General features: G+C 31.7%; 1 protein-coding gene across 5 annotated transcripts in view; it reads left to right on the top strand.

Annotated features, from left to right (window-relative positions):
* RhoGEF64C (Rho guanine nucleotide exchange factor at 64C) overlaps positions 1-16,474 on the top strand; it is a 616,090-nt gene that overhangs the window by 181,885 nt on the left and 417,731 nt on the right. Inside the window, exon 3 of one of the 5 annotated variants that reach the window (XM_075368882.1) lies at positions 10,330-10,388. The exons of the other annotated variants lie outside the window; for them this stretch is intronic. The gene's annotated coding sequence lies outside the window, so the exon portion shown is untranslated. The remainder of the gene's footprint in view (positions 1-10,329; positions 10,389-16,474) is intronic. 5 annotated transcript variants of the gene reach the window in all.

The following is a 16,474-nucleotide window of genomic DNA, read 5'->3' as shown; positions in this document are numbered from 1 at the left end:
CACTTTTTTAGTTTATAATTTCCTTCTTGGTAATCGGGTAAATGTACGTTTCTTAAAATTCTTTTTTATATTTTAAAAAAGTCTTTAGCCGAAAGATTTTGTAAACGTTCAGCCTCAGAAAGAATAACTGTTTTGTTATGTCGGAGTTCAACATTATGCGAAAGCGAATTTTTGTTATGTAAATTTCGTGTTAAGTTGAACGCTAACGCCTTTTTCTGCATTCGTTCTTTTAGCGCTTCCTTTTCTAGAGCGTATACATTTTCCTTTTTAATTACACATTTATACATTCTCCGTATTTGATCTAATACGATTTCAATATTTTCCGAAACTTTAAGAACATATTGTCGTTCCTCCAAATTTTAGAAAATTGATTAAGATAAAAGATAGTCGGTTCTTTCCCGATGACTTTTCCAAGCGTGTACATTAAACGAATTTAGGATGAAGGAAAGTGAATCGGTAGACGAGTAACTTAGGCGAATAAAATAGTACAATTTTATTAAGATAAGAAGGCGATGGCGATGGAGAATGAAATTTGGAAAGATTGCACTTACGAGTGATTGATAAGCCCGTCTTCATTCGATCGGAACTTTACTCGTTAGACTTATCGTGCCCGAGCAGGGTGAGACCTACAGCCTTATTATAAAGCGACAAGACAGATATAAAGCGATCAAGAACAGGATGAAAGAGTGAGTGTTGAGAAACAGCGATCTGCTACAGTAGAATAATTACAAAACTAGAGAAACAACCCGCACCCAGAGAAATCTCTATGTTCTCTCTAGGCAGAAGACGTCCGACCGGTCTATAATTCTCTAGGGAGATCGGAGTATTTTTACCCGTATTGAGTATCACATTATTGATGAAAGATTTTGTGTTAACTACAATTATAAACGCTGAAGTATACGGACGTTTCTCCGAATAGAAATATCCGAACGTCCAAATCTCCGAAATACCGATACTCTGGGAATCATTTATCCGAAAGACTACTCTCCGAATTCAGTTTGTTCGAAGCCGATTCTCCGAATATTTAAAACGGAAAAATGAAAAAATACTATATTCAGCAGTAACATTTCCACGATGACAAAGTTTATTCGAAATTAAATTTTGTAGTCTTCGCGTACATCGTATTTAGTTTTTTTCAATACTTATTAGTTTCATTCAAAATTTAATTGTAACCAAAATTGATCGCATAGTTTCTTCTTGTTTGATTAATAGTTTGAATATAATATAAATTTAATAACTAAGCCTGCTAAAATTGTCAGTATTAAACTTTTGCCTCAGGGCTTGTGTACAAAGTTAAATTTACTGGAAATTCCATTGGCTACGTCTTTATAAGAAATGCGCCGCAAGAATGATGATGACCGTTCTCGAGCCTGGCCAGGAGCTTCATGTTTCAAAAAGTCCCGTTCCATCAGATCATTCGCATCCGCCAAATTATGTATGCGCTGTAGAACGGGTTAAGGCGATCTTGAAAAGAAAAGCAGTGCAGCGCCCGGAAGAACCGGCAGGACAGTTACTGCGTACCTGATTGGCTAATGTACAGTAAGCCAACTAATATCCCGATCGAAATAACTCATTTAGAGGGGGAAAAAATTGTTACTTGGACTTTTATAAGTGGAAATGGTAAAGGGGTTTATAATAATCGTTAAAAAACATGCGTGAGTGGGGGTGGTGGAGGATTGATTTGAGGGGTTGAAACGGAGGTTAAAAATGGTATTATTGCGATTTCCGGCGAAAGTTGACGTCAAAAAAATTTGTGGCTATATAAGACACAGAGAAGTATACTTTTACCAAGTTTAGTCAAAATTAAATTATTTTTGCGGAAATGAGAAATAAAAAACGAAAAAAAGATTTTTCACGGAAATTTCGAAGTTATGTTAAAAAGTGACCTCTATAAAAGTTGTAGATTTTTCAATCATCTACAACTTTTGTATTGGAAAATATTTGTATTTTTTTTATGTATATTATAAGCCCCTTTACCATTTCTAATTATAAAAGTGCAGGTAATAATTTTTTTTCTCTAAGTGTAATTTGGTCGGACTATTATGACGGCTTTCTGTATCCGTTCCAATCTTTGCTACGGATCAGAGAAAGTTATCAAGAATATAAAAAATGATGTTGATGAACTCGATTTTTTACGTTCACTGTATCGATAGCGAACAATGTATCATTATGATTTTTGGTTATCGTAATAAAATTCCAATATAATACATTTTGGAAGTAGCACTTTCGGATTAAATATATTCGGATATATGAATTTTGGAATTTTTAAATTTCAGATTCTTTATTGTTGGGAGTTTTATTTTCGGAGAAATGACAGTGAATAAAATGCCGCTATAAAAATATTTCTTTTCGTAGGAATTACAGTTACCTGAATCGTATAGTACAAGGTTTGAATTATACTCGTGAATTGATCGACTACAACCGGTTGAATATTAAAATTAGATTTCTATAAATATATTTTTTATTTAACTTTTTTTTCAAAAGAACGAATTTTTTATCTTTCGAGGTTCTTTTTAGGATTTGACAATGGAGATATTTAGTGAAAAATGTAGTACATTTAGTAATTGTTATTTGAGATTATTTATAACTATATTAAAAAATGTAATAAAAATACTAGATTTTCTGTTGTTATTACTCTGGGTCAAAGAATATTTTGGATAACAAAGTTAAAACGGCGTTTATATATTTATACTCAAAATTCAAGATTAATATATTAGTTAGTATTCATAAAACTCTCGATTTTGTGTTATTATGTCATCGAATTTCTTGGTGAAGAGGAAGTATCTGCATTTCATACGGAAGTTTCTCTAGCTTCGAATTGTGGTCAGACTTGGCATTTTCCTGTGCTAAAAAATTTATCTATCATCTTCGTAACAGCGTGATTTTTCTGTAGTAAATAAATAATAAAAAAATAAATTATTAGCGCTATTATTATTATTTTATAATGTACAAAATAAATACGTAGGATATCCCTTGAGTTTGTTTTTTTAATAGATTGAGCTTTAAAAGCAGATTTAACTAATCTAAGAAGAAACATAAAATCTAGATATTAATCCTTCTCTATGCCGTTGAAGTATTATTTAAAAAAGGTAGCGGGGAAAAAACCATGAGATTACTTTTTTACCGGGTCTCAGAGTATTCAACAAACTTTAGAACGTACCAGAAAATTTATTAAGATAAGTATTTTCCGGTGTTTTTATTTCTAATAATACAATAATCTGCTCTGTTTGTATATGGCAATTCAAACAGTTTTGTGTTACTGCAATCTTTAATTAGTAAAAATAAAAAATATGTTGTAGTAAAATAAGAAACCATCCACCCGCTCCGTTCCATGTAATAACGATAATTAATTTCACAATCTTTAATCGTCTTTTCTTTTACAATATTGATATATATACACGAGGGATATCTCTAAAGTACAGTCTGCTGGGTAATTTTCTCCTGAAGTTTGGCAAACCTGTGAAGTTTATGACCACGCTAGTAATGTGCACACTGCATTATTGTCTATAAGTTGTCGCGTCGTAATATCGTTGATTACGTGTGAGTTATTAAAGTTATAACTCGTACATTATAAAATGAATAGGAAAATCGATGTTGCCGCCGACTGTGAAATACGTGGAGTCATATGTTTTTTAAACTGTCAAAACGTTAATTCGGCTGAAATTCATAGGCAGTTGGTTGCTGTGTATGGTGATAATGTAATCAATAAAAGAAACGTCCGAAAATGGTGTTAAAGGTTTAGAAATAACAGAATTAATGTGTGTGATGACGAACGTTCGGGGAAGCCCTCGATAATCACCGAGGACATGTTGGATCGCGTCGATGATTAAATCAGAAAAGATCGTCGCTCAACGGTTTCCGACTTGGCCCTTCTTTTACCTGATATTTCAAGAGCTGTTGTTGGTCGCACTGTTCATGAATATTTAGGCTTCAGAAAGGTTTGTGCACGTCGGGTGCCGCATGTCTTAACGGAACGTCACAATAAAATCCGAATGCCATCTGATTTGGAATTTTTGATGCGCTACACAGAAAAACGCGATCAGTTCCTTAATTCGATTGTTACCGGCGATGAAAAATGGATTTCGTATTATACGCCAGAAAGAAAACGGCAGTCAAGTGAATGGCGTCATTCTCAATCACCAACCATACCGGCAAAGGTCAAGCCACAACCATTCGGACGCTAACTGATGGCCACAGTTTTTTTGGGATCGGTTTGGTTTGCTTGGCATTTCTCCAGCCACCACCCCATTCGGTCGCCCTAAAGCATACGACCAAATGTTTGTACCACAAACGGCTACTGAGCCTCGAACAGTTTAGCGACCAGTATCCTAAGTAGCTCCTAGAGCTTATCTAGCAGCGTGAGCGGACTAAGCCCGATACCATACACCAACGGCTTACGTGTCCAAACCGTTCACTTGTCATATATTTGCTGAAATGGGTAGGCGCACCCCGTCAATTGGGACCGGTTTGGCATACTGCTGATTAATTTCATGCCATATGGAACGAATATAAATGCAAAAGCCTACTTCGAAACTCTACGCTGCGCCATTCAAAATCGGCGACGTGAGCGGCTGACCGACGGCATCGTACTGCTGCACGATAATGCACGTCCATATTTTGCGGGTTCGACACGTGATTTACTGAGAACATTTAGATGGGAAATTTACGATCGCCCGCCGTATAGTTCGGACTTAACACCTTCTGATTACCATTTATTTGGGAAATTGAAAGAAGTTTTGAACAGCTAGCGATTCGCGGGTGACGATGTACTTAAAAGTGCTGTTAATCAGTGGCTAAATGGACTGGCGACAGAAAAATACGATGAGGATATATTGAAGCTAGTGTATATCGCTACATTAAATATCTTAATTAATGTGGTGATTATATAGATAAGTAATATAAGGTATGCAGTTTAAGAGAAATAAAAAAAAAATATATATAAAGTTTTCATAATAATATTTTTTACAATGAAACGGTCTTTACTTTTGCGAAAACCTCTTCTGTGTTCAATTTCGTTAAATTAATCTTTTTATAGGTCATAATTCGTAGTCTATAGACGTATATGAATATATATATATATATACGTTTATTTTGAAATAATTCATATTTTTTCGCTTTGAGATTTAGACCTAAAATTCAAATCGTCTTTTATATACTTCCTGAATTTAATGATATAAAACAATGTTTATCCGTTCACTTAATTATCATCCCCTATTAATCTAAATATGAAACTTTAATATAACCGGTACTTATTTGCTATGCTTGCTTGCTGCACTTCTAAGTATCAAAATTACACTTTCCACTTTAGGAACTCAATATAGAATTCAGTAAGTATATTTATTTTCTTAATTGATATTTTGAATTAAATTCGTATGTTATTTGCGTGATATTGATAAAAATACCGTATGAATAGAAATTAAAAAAAAACAAAAAAACAAAAAACATCACTCAAATGTTAATTGTATTTGTAAAAAAGAAAAAAAATAGAAGGTATTGCGTTAATGATAATTATCAGTATAAAACCTCTAGAAAAAGGAATGGCAAAAATAACAAAATTATACATACCGTTTGTTCATTTGTTGATAACCTTGAATTTACAGTAATAGTACGAATTGAAGGTCGTTGTTGATTTCTGCATCCTTTAACGTTCTTTCAACATGTAAATAGAATTAAGAAATACAGTTACTTAATTAGCTAATTTACTGTACACGATAAAATAATGGTAATTTTAATTAAAATATTTTATATTAAGAGTAAAAAATTATAACTATCGGTCATTTATTTAAAATTTAAATATTAATACTAATTAAAAATATAAATTACTAAATTATTTCTTGAAATTTCTTCAATTCAATTATTAATTTGATATAACTTACGAAGGTGTGACATTAAAAGATAATCTGGGAGCCCGTTTAGGAGTTTACATATATTAATATTGAAAAGTGAGAAATCCTTTAAATTCCTGGATTATGATATTGAACCAAACGTTATTAGTGAGATTATAAAAATGAAATCAATTTTACCGTCGATCATATATAACGAAAGACTTCAGTTCAATCCGTACCATATATTCTAATTTTAAGGCTCAAGCTTTGTTTTGAAGAGAAAGTTCTTGTGGTGATTTTAAAGAAAGTTTTTTCTGGATGATTTTTCGAGTGAAAACTACGAGAAGTCTTGTGAAATTAAACATTACTAGTTATAATCTTAAAAAGAAAAAAAAATTGAAAAAAATATTTTGTTTGTTATATCATTGTTTATTGTTTATTATTATCTATAAGCATAATAAGTATCCTAATTTGATTCTTATATTCAAAGAATTATCACTGGATGGTTAAAGAAAATTTGTCGGAAAACTTCCTTTAATGTGCGTTTAATGCCAAAAAATCATTTAAATATAGTTAACCCTTGATTTTATATAAATGTATAAATTTATAACTGAGGAATAATATATATTCCTCTATTTCAAAGATTTTTAGCTTACTCTCTATAGCAATTTTTTTAAGTGTTTTGTGGTTTTAAGTTAATTTTCTTATTGTTATCAAGATACTTTTTATCCCCCTTTTGGGTTTCTTGTGAACGGCTGGGGTTTCATACAGGCACCATCTTTTATAGGCTTACCTGATTTTAAATAAAAATAAAAGATTTAAAATTTTTAATCCATACTTCGCGCTGAGAGCCAAGATCTACGTACTCGCCTCTGTTCATTTTAAAGAATGCGTACGATTCATTCGATAGAAATACCGTGTTTAAATCCTGGTAGAATTCGCTTACATAATAAAACAAGACAACTTATCACACAAAAATTAACAAATATTCGCTCTAACATAATATTCTGAGGGAAATATAAAAAACGTTCGAGGTAAAAACTGAAGAAGACGAGCTCGTGGTCTCTCTCACCTCTCCTTTTAAACTGTTTACTGGAAACATTAATTAGAAAATAGAAATAAAAAAAAAAAAATACAAAACCAACTACAAAAATTGGAATAGAAGAAAAACGACTTAATAATTGACTGTCTACCGTTCGTCAATGTTCTGTCTTATATCAGCTTCAATAGACAGCGATGAAGTAAACAGCAAACTGAAAAAACAAAATTCAGGACGAATATCAAATCGGACTCCAAAAAAAAACGGAAATGTAACGGGAAAATGAAAAAAAAAAAATTAAAATTCCTAGAGAAGATAATTGACGTCAAAGTCTCTGAAAAGGAAGCCATCAGGTCAAGAATCGGTAAAAAGGAACTGGCCTATCGATTAACTAAGAACACTTACAGAAAGAGATTAATATCGATGAACGCTAAACTAAGGCTCTTCAATCGTTCGTTGTGAAACCTTAAAATCAGGTAATGTTTGATATTTAACAAGAAACTTCTAATCGATGAACTACAATCAAAAGAACGAAGAATACTCGGGAAAATCCTAAGGCCCGTCAAAAACTGAAAAGAATACAATAATGAACTGTACATGAACAAAGAGAAAATATTGGATGTAATCAAAAAAGAAGAATCGCCTTCTACGGTCACCAACAAAGATTATACCGTAACAGAACGGTAAACAGGTTATTTACTCATTTTAAAAATCTAAACACCAGACAAACTGAAAAAGAATGAAAGAACTGAAAATATCGCAAGAAGACATTAAAGAACGTTCATCACAAAATAAATTGCAAATTATCACAGTTTTCTTGGAAATAGAAGATATATTCCCGAATAGAAGAAAGAGAGAAAGAAAGAAAGAAAAACACCGGGAAATGAGGAGATGTGAAGAGAAGAAACTGAAAAAGTGAAATACTTTTCAAAAGGCGTAGTCCATAGTGGATAAAACAAAACAAAAAAGCAAATGATTAGAAAACACACTAAAAAAATGTTTAACGATTGTACATTTTTAATTATATTAGAAGTTTGCCGCTTTGAATTTCAGAAAGGCACAAGTTAATAGTTAACAGGTTAAAAAATAGAAAATTGTTAGTCGAAGGAAAAATAAAGAGATTTTTAATAAATGATATAGAAAATCAGTATTATAATACAAAATTATATAAAGTCTTTCTTTTATAAGGTATTCTGCTAAGACATAATTACACAGAAATATATGTTGTATTCAAAAATTAAACTAAGATGAGATATCAGATATTTAAAAAAATCTGACGTGGACTTCCTATTACGCCTATTAAATTACACATATTTTTTTTTATTTTAAAAATGTTTACAATCAGAGGTTAGCAAGTCATTGATGACGATATATTGAATGAAATCAGTATATTTAAAAAAAAAAGTTAATAAAAGGAATTGAAGTCTGATTCGAACATCGGTTCGAATCAGACTTTAAGTCCTTTCCAGAAAAATAGGACTGAACCTTTGCTTAAAGTTGAACGCAGGATTCTTAGAACCTGCATAAACAAAAAATATAAACACGAAAATCAGTACAGATTATCGCCTAATAAATTTCTGTACGAAAACTTGGAATCCTTAATTGATACTATGAAAAAGAAGCGAATTTCTTTCTGTGCACGCCCAGCAGAGATGCGTCCTGAAAGGCAGCCATAACAGAAGTGGATGAAGAGCTTCTACACAACCCTTACTTTAAAACTTACATGTAAATTAACATAAATCAGCAATTGCGACTCCTCCGGAAAAAGGGGCGCATTGCTCCCTCCATATAGTTAGTGCCCCGTTGTGCCGTTTTCCTGCTAGCCCATGAAGCGTTAGCACCGAAAGGACTTCAGTGGACGGTCTGAAGGGGAATTACGTCGGGAGGACAGGCTTTATAAGCCTAGCCTTCCGCGTTCGGCCCATAAAATGGGTTCGATAACGCTGGTTTAACAACGGATTGGAATGCAATTAAATCCGTCCTTAAAATACTAAACATTAAATAAAACAAAACTTGAGAAATTAGACCCGTCATTGTAAATAAACTTTTTTAAAAAATAAACGCGCCCGATTAGAATCATCCAGCAGCAAGGGACTCTGTCCAGGTTCTGCGATACGTAGGGAGAAATAAACTCCCGCCAACTTTGCATTCCATTTGTGCACACTTGTTAAGTGTGCACAAATTAAGATTACCGCAGGATAGGATTACTAACAGAATTATCGATCGATTATGGCCTTTAAAAAATCCGCCACTATGTATCAAAGAAATTAAAGAAGACGTGCAAGAATTAAATTTGACTTAACGAAGATTTACTTACTTAATAAATCCGAAAAATTAAAATTTGTTATTAAAGATCCGAATACCGAGTTTAAAGTAAGAATTATACAAAAAGGGTTTATTCAGAAGAGGATCGTAAAGCAAGATTATTAAGAATGACTAAATATTGGGAGAAAGTAAAAGCTAAGAACTTAAAGGCCAAAAGATCGGCAAAGAAGACTTGAATTATTCTGAATAAAGTGGTCCTTTGCGGCCTTAAAAGTAAACAAAAAAAGTAGAGAATTCTGATTCGAACCGATGTGCCTTCTCCTTGAAAGATCCAAATATTTCGTTAGTTAAAATCTTATTTGGCTATAACTCTGAAACCGATGAAAATAAGTACCACTTATGAAATATCGTTTAAAAGCTAAAAATAAGGGCTTTTTACTGCAGTTAAAAAAAAAAGTTGAAAATCCAAATTTTTTTTTATTTTGGGCTTTTTCGGACACTTTTGGTCCAGTCGATTGCAATCAAAACAGGAGGTGCATAACTAGATGTTACAGCAATCTTAAATCCAAAATTTCAACATTCTACGGCTAATCGTTTTTAAGTTATATGAGTGAGATACATACGTACAGACGTCACGCCGAAACTAGTCATAATGGATATTTCCATTGAAATCTGAAAACCAACATTTTTCGCAATTATAATTTTTCCCTGTACGAAGTACAAGGAAGTAAAAATGGATAATTTTGATTAACTGAGCAAATTATTTTAAATGACTTCATGGTTTTTTTTTTTGTTTTTAATACGTTTATTTATAGTCACATCAACAATTAAAGTCATTAGCGTCTTATTAGTGTAATGTAACTATACCGGTAGATGTGTAGTGTTGAATAAACTCGGGCCGACCATTCCTGAGACGTGTGGTTAATTGAAACCCAATCCACTAAAGAACATAGGTATCCACAATCTAGTATTCAAATCCGTATAAAAGCAACTACCTTTATAACTACTTTTATTAGGTTTCGAACCTGAAAATTCTCGATTTGAAATCAGGTGATTTATGATGACGACTTTGCCAGTAGACCACACCGGTGGGTTACTTCACGTTTTAATTGCATATAGAAACTAATTACATTTTTCAAATATTGTTTTAATTATTTCTGAATTATATTGACACTAAATAATTTTTTTATTTTGTTTCAGGTAATTTTCAAATGAAACCATCTGGATTTTAAAACTGAAATTCTTTATACAAACTTTTGGTAATTATTAATATGTGTAATCTTTAAATAAACTTTTAAATAATTAAAAAAAAAAATTAAAAATAAGAGATTGTAAGAAACTGATCTATTTAAAAAATTGATTTTTAAAGAATATAAAGAACTTTTTAATGTTTTTTTAACTGGGTTTAATTTTTTATTGAAAGTTATTTTTACGAATTTAATAGTTGTATGGAAAATTTGATTTTATGGCAAATCGATTCATTTTTTTGAGTTGTTTGTAGTATAAATACAGAGTTCACCTCGAAGTTCTCCCTAGACTTTCGTAGTAATTTATTTTCCGCGAGAAAATAATTGAAAAAGTTCATATAAACATATGTTCTAAAATGCTCGGATTTCAGTTACCCCGGTGAAATGAGGTCGTATTACAATTTTTAGGACATTAATTAGTGATTTATTACGGTTTTTGAGCTGTAAAATAGAATAAAATAGGTCCCACAACCGTATTTGTTGTAGCTTTTTAGAAATGTGAGGTGAATACCAATAAATTGGGGTTAAAAACCTTGTTTTTTATGTTTGAGGTAAAATAACTTTGTTAAATGAATAATAAACACATAAAAATTTTAAAGAAAATTTGTAGAGAACTTAATCCTGAACAAAATGGTGTAAGATAAGTTGAATAAGACAAAGAAAAGTTAGAAAAATTAAAATTTTATTTAGAAACAGTACGTTATTACATTTGTCAAAAAATAACTGATTTAATGTAAATAAGAACGAAATTCTTTTTTGTTGATAACAATAAAAATTTACTGTTAAGAAATTGAAAAGAAAGCTGGAAATCACAGAAATGTAAAAAAAAATATATAAATAAAAATTACTTAGATATTAAATTTTTTATTAATTACAGAAATGAAATATTTGAATAATTATTATTTCAAAGAGGGTAGTAAAATAACAATAGCTGATCAACAATGTGCAATACTGTATTAGTGTATTGTATTCGGAATTAAATTCTCTACTAGTTTTGTTTAAAAATTTTATGAGTTTATTACCCATTTAACAAAGTTATAGTAGTCAAATGTAAAAATCAAGTTTTTTTACTATAATTTATTGGATTTCACCCCAGATTTCTCAAAACCTGCTATGGATACCGTTCTGGGACCTGTTTTTATTCGATTTTTCACGTAAAAAACGATAAGAAATCAGTAATTACGCATCTTAATTAACGTGCGAAGATTTCACAGCGAAGATTTGCGAAAACTGGCGCTCTCGCTCATTTCCATTCAGAGTATCTCACGACTTAGACGTGATAGTGGTGATTCCTGAGTTTGTCGAGATAGATCGATTTAAGTAATACTAAGTGTATTTTGGACAATATTTAGGGTAAAAAAGTAAAAAAAATCAATATATCAGCCTCAGCCTGCGCAAAAACCAGCCGGAAATATAAATTACGCTTATCGTTGGAAACGGGAGGTTATGGGTCACGCTCAGGTACCTCAATCTCCGGTGCCGAGCGCGCGAGAAGCGTTGTTAACCCGGCACGGCACGCTCAGTAAACAACGCCGACGGCGCGAGCACCTCTACCGCTGCTTACTACGCCTTTTATCTCTTCTCATTTAACAAACCGATGTTGAACAGAATTGTCGTCGAATATTAGTCGAAATAAATATCATGTACTATTTTGTGTCTGTTTCATGTTGAAATTAAATTGAGTACGCAGTGAATGTCTCGTTTTTAGTGACTCGCTGACATACAGACCAACCAGTTTATCTGTAGAGCTGGGCAAATAAAGAAACTAACATTTATATCGAAGACTTTCAGTTTTGTTCAAATGGTTCTACCATTTAACTCTAGAGATAAGTTGTTTGGTCTGTACCTCGGAGGAACTTCATTCAAGGTTTGTAATGTTTCACATTAAACCAACGGCCGTGCGCCCCGACACAGCCCCACCCGACTTTTTTATATATAAAATTTATGATATTTTTTTTATAATAAAATATGTAATATTTGTAATTTAAAACTTTTATTTGTTTTTTTTAGTTATACTGCTTTTAAATGATAGTGTAAATGCAATGTTCGACAGTTTGTTTCCCCGTGAATTAATCTCATAAGCCCTGAAAAATTGGTATTGATGAAATTCTTACTAACGTATGATATAATTGAAGAGTATGTATTTAATTATTATCACGGTTATGCTAAATAATTATTTGAGTGGTGGTTTATGATAATTTAAAATAGATTTAATCGATTTTTACACAGTTTTACTCACTAGACTAGAAACCAAGAATCTTCTATATATTAATGATAAAATGAATTGAAAATGCTGTTTTAATGAGTCAAAATATTTTTTTTTTTCATTTTTTAAGAGCATTAAAAATTTAAATTATTTTATAATTGGTCAATTACAAATAATAAATAAGAATAAGTGATTAAAGTAATTAAATACATTTGAAAGAGACTCCTAAAAAATGGAAAAATATGATTTTGTGTCCGAAATTCTGTAAACCGATGTAGCGAAATGTTTTTCACTCCACCAGATGGCAATCATCTTAAGAAAGTTCCCCGCAGGAAAAATATGTAGGTGAAAAAAATTACAATTTGTTGCTTTTAATTAATTAGTTTAATGGCGGGCTAATTTTTGAACATTTATTATAAACCGGTACATTTAATACACTTTGGTCTAGTATACTGTTTCTAAATAAAATTCTAAATTTTCTTTGTTTTATTCAACCTATCTTTCTTTCACTATTTTGATAAGGATTAAATTCTCTACAAGCTTCGTTTAAAACTTTTATACGTTTATCACCTATTTAACAATGTTATTTTACGGCAAACATAAAAATCAGGAATCAATTTATGGATTTTCATCTCATATTTCTTAAAGACTACTGCTAATACGGTTGTAGGATCTATTTTATTCAATTTTTTTAAGTCCTAAACCATAAGATATCTCTAATTCTGACCTTAATTAACATCCTAAAAATTTCAGTACGATCTCATTTCATCGAGGTAATTTATATCCAAACTAAACTTTTAATTATCCGTAACTCGCAAATGAAGCATTTTAGGACATATGTTTATATGAACTTTTTCCATTATTTTCACTATTCATTATTAAGTCCCGGAAGAACTTTGTGATACACTCTGTATGTATAATCAAATAATACATTTTATATATATATATATATATGTGTGTGTGTGTGTGTGTGTGTGTGTGTGTGTGTGTGTATATATTTAAATGGTTGGATAAGGTAATGAAGGTACGTGGTAATAAAGGTAATTTTTCTAAACCAAAGCCATGAATTTTGGAGCCAGTTAGGAGTAAAGAAAATGTTACACATATTTGATTCCTGTTTTTCCTGCGATTTTTGGTAAATTTTATACATCCACTTCATTTGTAATACTTATTTTTTTAAATACCAGTTTGTAAGAAAATAATTATATTAGTTTTATTTTAATTATTTTTAATATTTCTATGGATGACGATCAACAAATTTTTTCTGTTTCCGAAATATCCTTTTATTCTGTTGATTTTCTGCTTTCTTTCTTCCGAATATTGATTATTATTTTGAACTGTTTTCTTTTCTTTTTAAACCCTTGAAACTCTAATAATTTTTAACGTTATTTCAACTTTTTTTTTGTATATCTGGTTTATTTTTAATATTAATTCCATTGGTTTCAGATTTATTTGTTTAAAAATCCTTTTTGTTAATTTTTCGAAATTCATTTTTATTATTTGTCCGTAGAATACAACTTTCTAATTTAATTTGAAATTTTCGATAGGTTTTGATAAACTGTTTTCATCGTTTATAATTTCGATATTTAAAGTTTCTGAGAGTTTTTTCCCTTTCATAATGTTTTAATTGTAAAACGTCAATTTGTATACACCTAATTCATCGGTAGAATATGGTAATTCAGTGAATATAAAAAAAATTTACGTTTTTTTTTTTTTTTTTTTTTTTTTGCTTAGATGAGCTGGAAGTAGGTTACTGTATCTTTTATTCATGTTGATAGTTTCCAATCTGTGTTTTTATTTATTATGTTTACTACATCTTAAAGTGCCATGTCACTCGATAAAAATATGTTATGGGAAATATAATGAGTTGCAAAATTTGTACTTATCATCAGGTCTACGTACAAAAGATTTAAAACAATATAATTTTAAATTTAAAAAAAGAAAACTAAATTTTTAAATAAATAAATATTAATTCTGATCAGAACATAAAAATACATTATATAGATCAAGACATATTATAAATATAAAAAAAATACTATTTAAATATAATTATGTATGTTCTTGCCGCTCTCAGTTTCTCGCGGAATGCTTTACATTTCCCGTTGCCTATAACATGACCTAATTCATCCTAGGGTAATCCCAGATCCTTCCATTACAGGCATGTGGGTTTTCCTGGCTGCATTCTTTTCCTTGAATGCTTTTTTGCCGGTCCTATCCTATTTGGTCCTTTACAATTTGTCGCCTGGTGTTTGAAACAGTGATACTTTTAGCGTAGCGATAATATGGCTCTTTGATTTATTCTAACGTTTATCTACATAATCTTGATCTTGGTATCGTTTAAGAGGTTGGTTTTTATTTTTCATTTAATTCGACTTTTTTTTTGATGAGCAAAAAAAAGCGAGTCTTCCCGGTTTCCTCCCGATTCTCAGTTTAGAGAGGCTCTTACCTCCTCCTTATCCGTAAACGCCTCTAGATCTCTGATCTCTATGAATATTTTTGGTATACACCTTACTCGCCTATTTTTGTCTGTTGTCTGCTCCACTGCTTGAGTGAACGCGTGTTTTTTGTTGGAGTTGTCTTGTATCTCAACCAGAACCTCTTCGGTCCTGGTTCGTCTAATGGTCCTAACGTCCACATTTTTCTTTTCTGGTTTAATTTTTTGGAGTATTTGGTCTCCAGAACAAACTCTAATGAATTATTTTGTTTTCTTTTCTCATTATAAGTGTTTTCTGCTACAGGTTTTATTACGTTAACCCCTTTAAGTATTTTTGCAGATTTCCTTTTTCATGTTCTTCCTCACGCGTTTAAGCTCTACTAGCTTCCAATTCTAATCCCTTCCTATTATTGGACGTTTTCGAAGGTCTTCATTTTTCCTCGGCTGGATTTTCTCTCGTGGGTACGAATAGGGTTCGCTTCTTTTTCCTCTATTCAGAGGTCTGTTTGTCCAGGCTCGTAGATTCTACTCTCTTCGTGGCAGGTGTTAGAGACATCTCAGAAGTCGTTTGTCTTTTCGTTTTCCATAGTTCTCTGAATTCTTCGATTATTCCGATTCATCGAGATCAAGTTTTACATCGTTAGATATATTCCCTTGTCTGTTTGTTGACATTTTCACGGTAGCAATGATGTGCCTACATTTACGGTTCAGGGTGGGTTCATTGTTATTAAAGTAATTGTTATTCTCCATAGTACGTTTTCGTTCGGATTGCCAGGCCGTCTCCGAACGCAGTGCCTCCAGGTATGAGGCTGTGATCACGTCCGCTACGACTGAGAACGCTTATGGCATGAGAGCGGGGATACTTCATTCGCTGTGTCCGGTCACCTTTAGCCTTCATTGACATCCTGATACTCCTAAGACTGCGACACATTGATGCCGGTAGTCAGATAGAGCTCGCAAACAGGATCATGTAACACATCTCTTTCCAGCTGCGTCACAAATCTCGCTACAATATCTAATCCGAAGTTGGTTCTTCCGCCTACTCCGCTATCAGGAAAGAAGAAGCTTTCCCTCATCCGAAGTCAGAGCCGTTGACCGGGTATCTGTAACTCTTGCCAGAAGCCCTTACAAGGAATCATCCAGAGCCAGATGACTCGGGCTTTTTAAGGAGGTGTTACTCCTCCCCCTTGTTAATTTATCACCTGCAAGATAAGCCCGAAGCTGTGGACCTGGAATGGCAGGTTAATAATAATAATAATTAAATTACAACTTACTATTTTAAAACATTAGGCTAATTGGAGTATAGTTTGTTATTTTAAAATAAAAAAATGTAATAAATCTTAATGTATTTTTTTGAAATCATATCTTTGTAAAATTTTACGATTCAACAAACTTAATCTGTTCGGTAATGGGGAGAAAGATCTATGCAATTTAATTACTCTTAAAATTTATCTAGTA

The sequence above is a fragment of the Lycorma delicatula genome, chromosome 6 (assembly GCF_047948215.1).
Source record: "Lycorma delicatula isolate Av1 chromosome 6, ASM4794821v1, whole genome shotgun sequence".
NCBI lineage: Eukaryota > Metazoa > Arthropoda > Insecta > Hemiptera > Fulgoridae > Lycorma > Lycorma delicatula.
The sequence above is the reverse complement of the archived record's forward strand: the minus strand, read 5'-3'. Positions and strand labels throughout refer to the sequence as shown.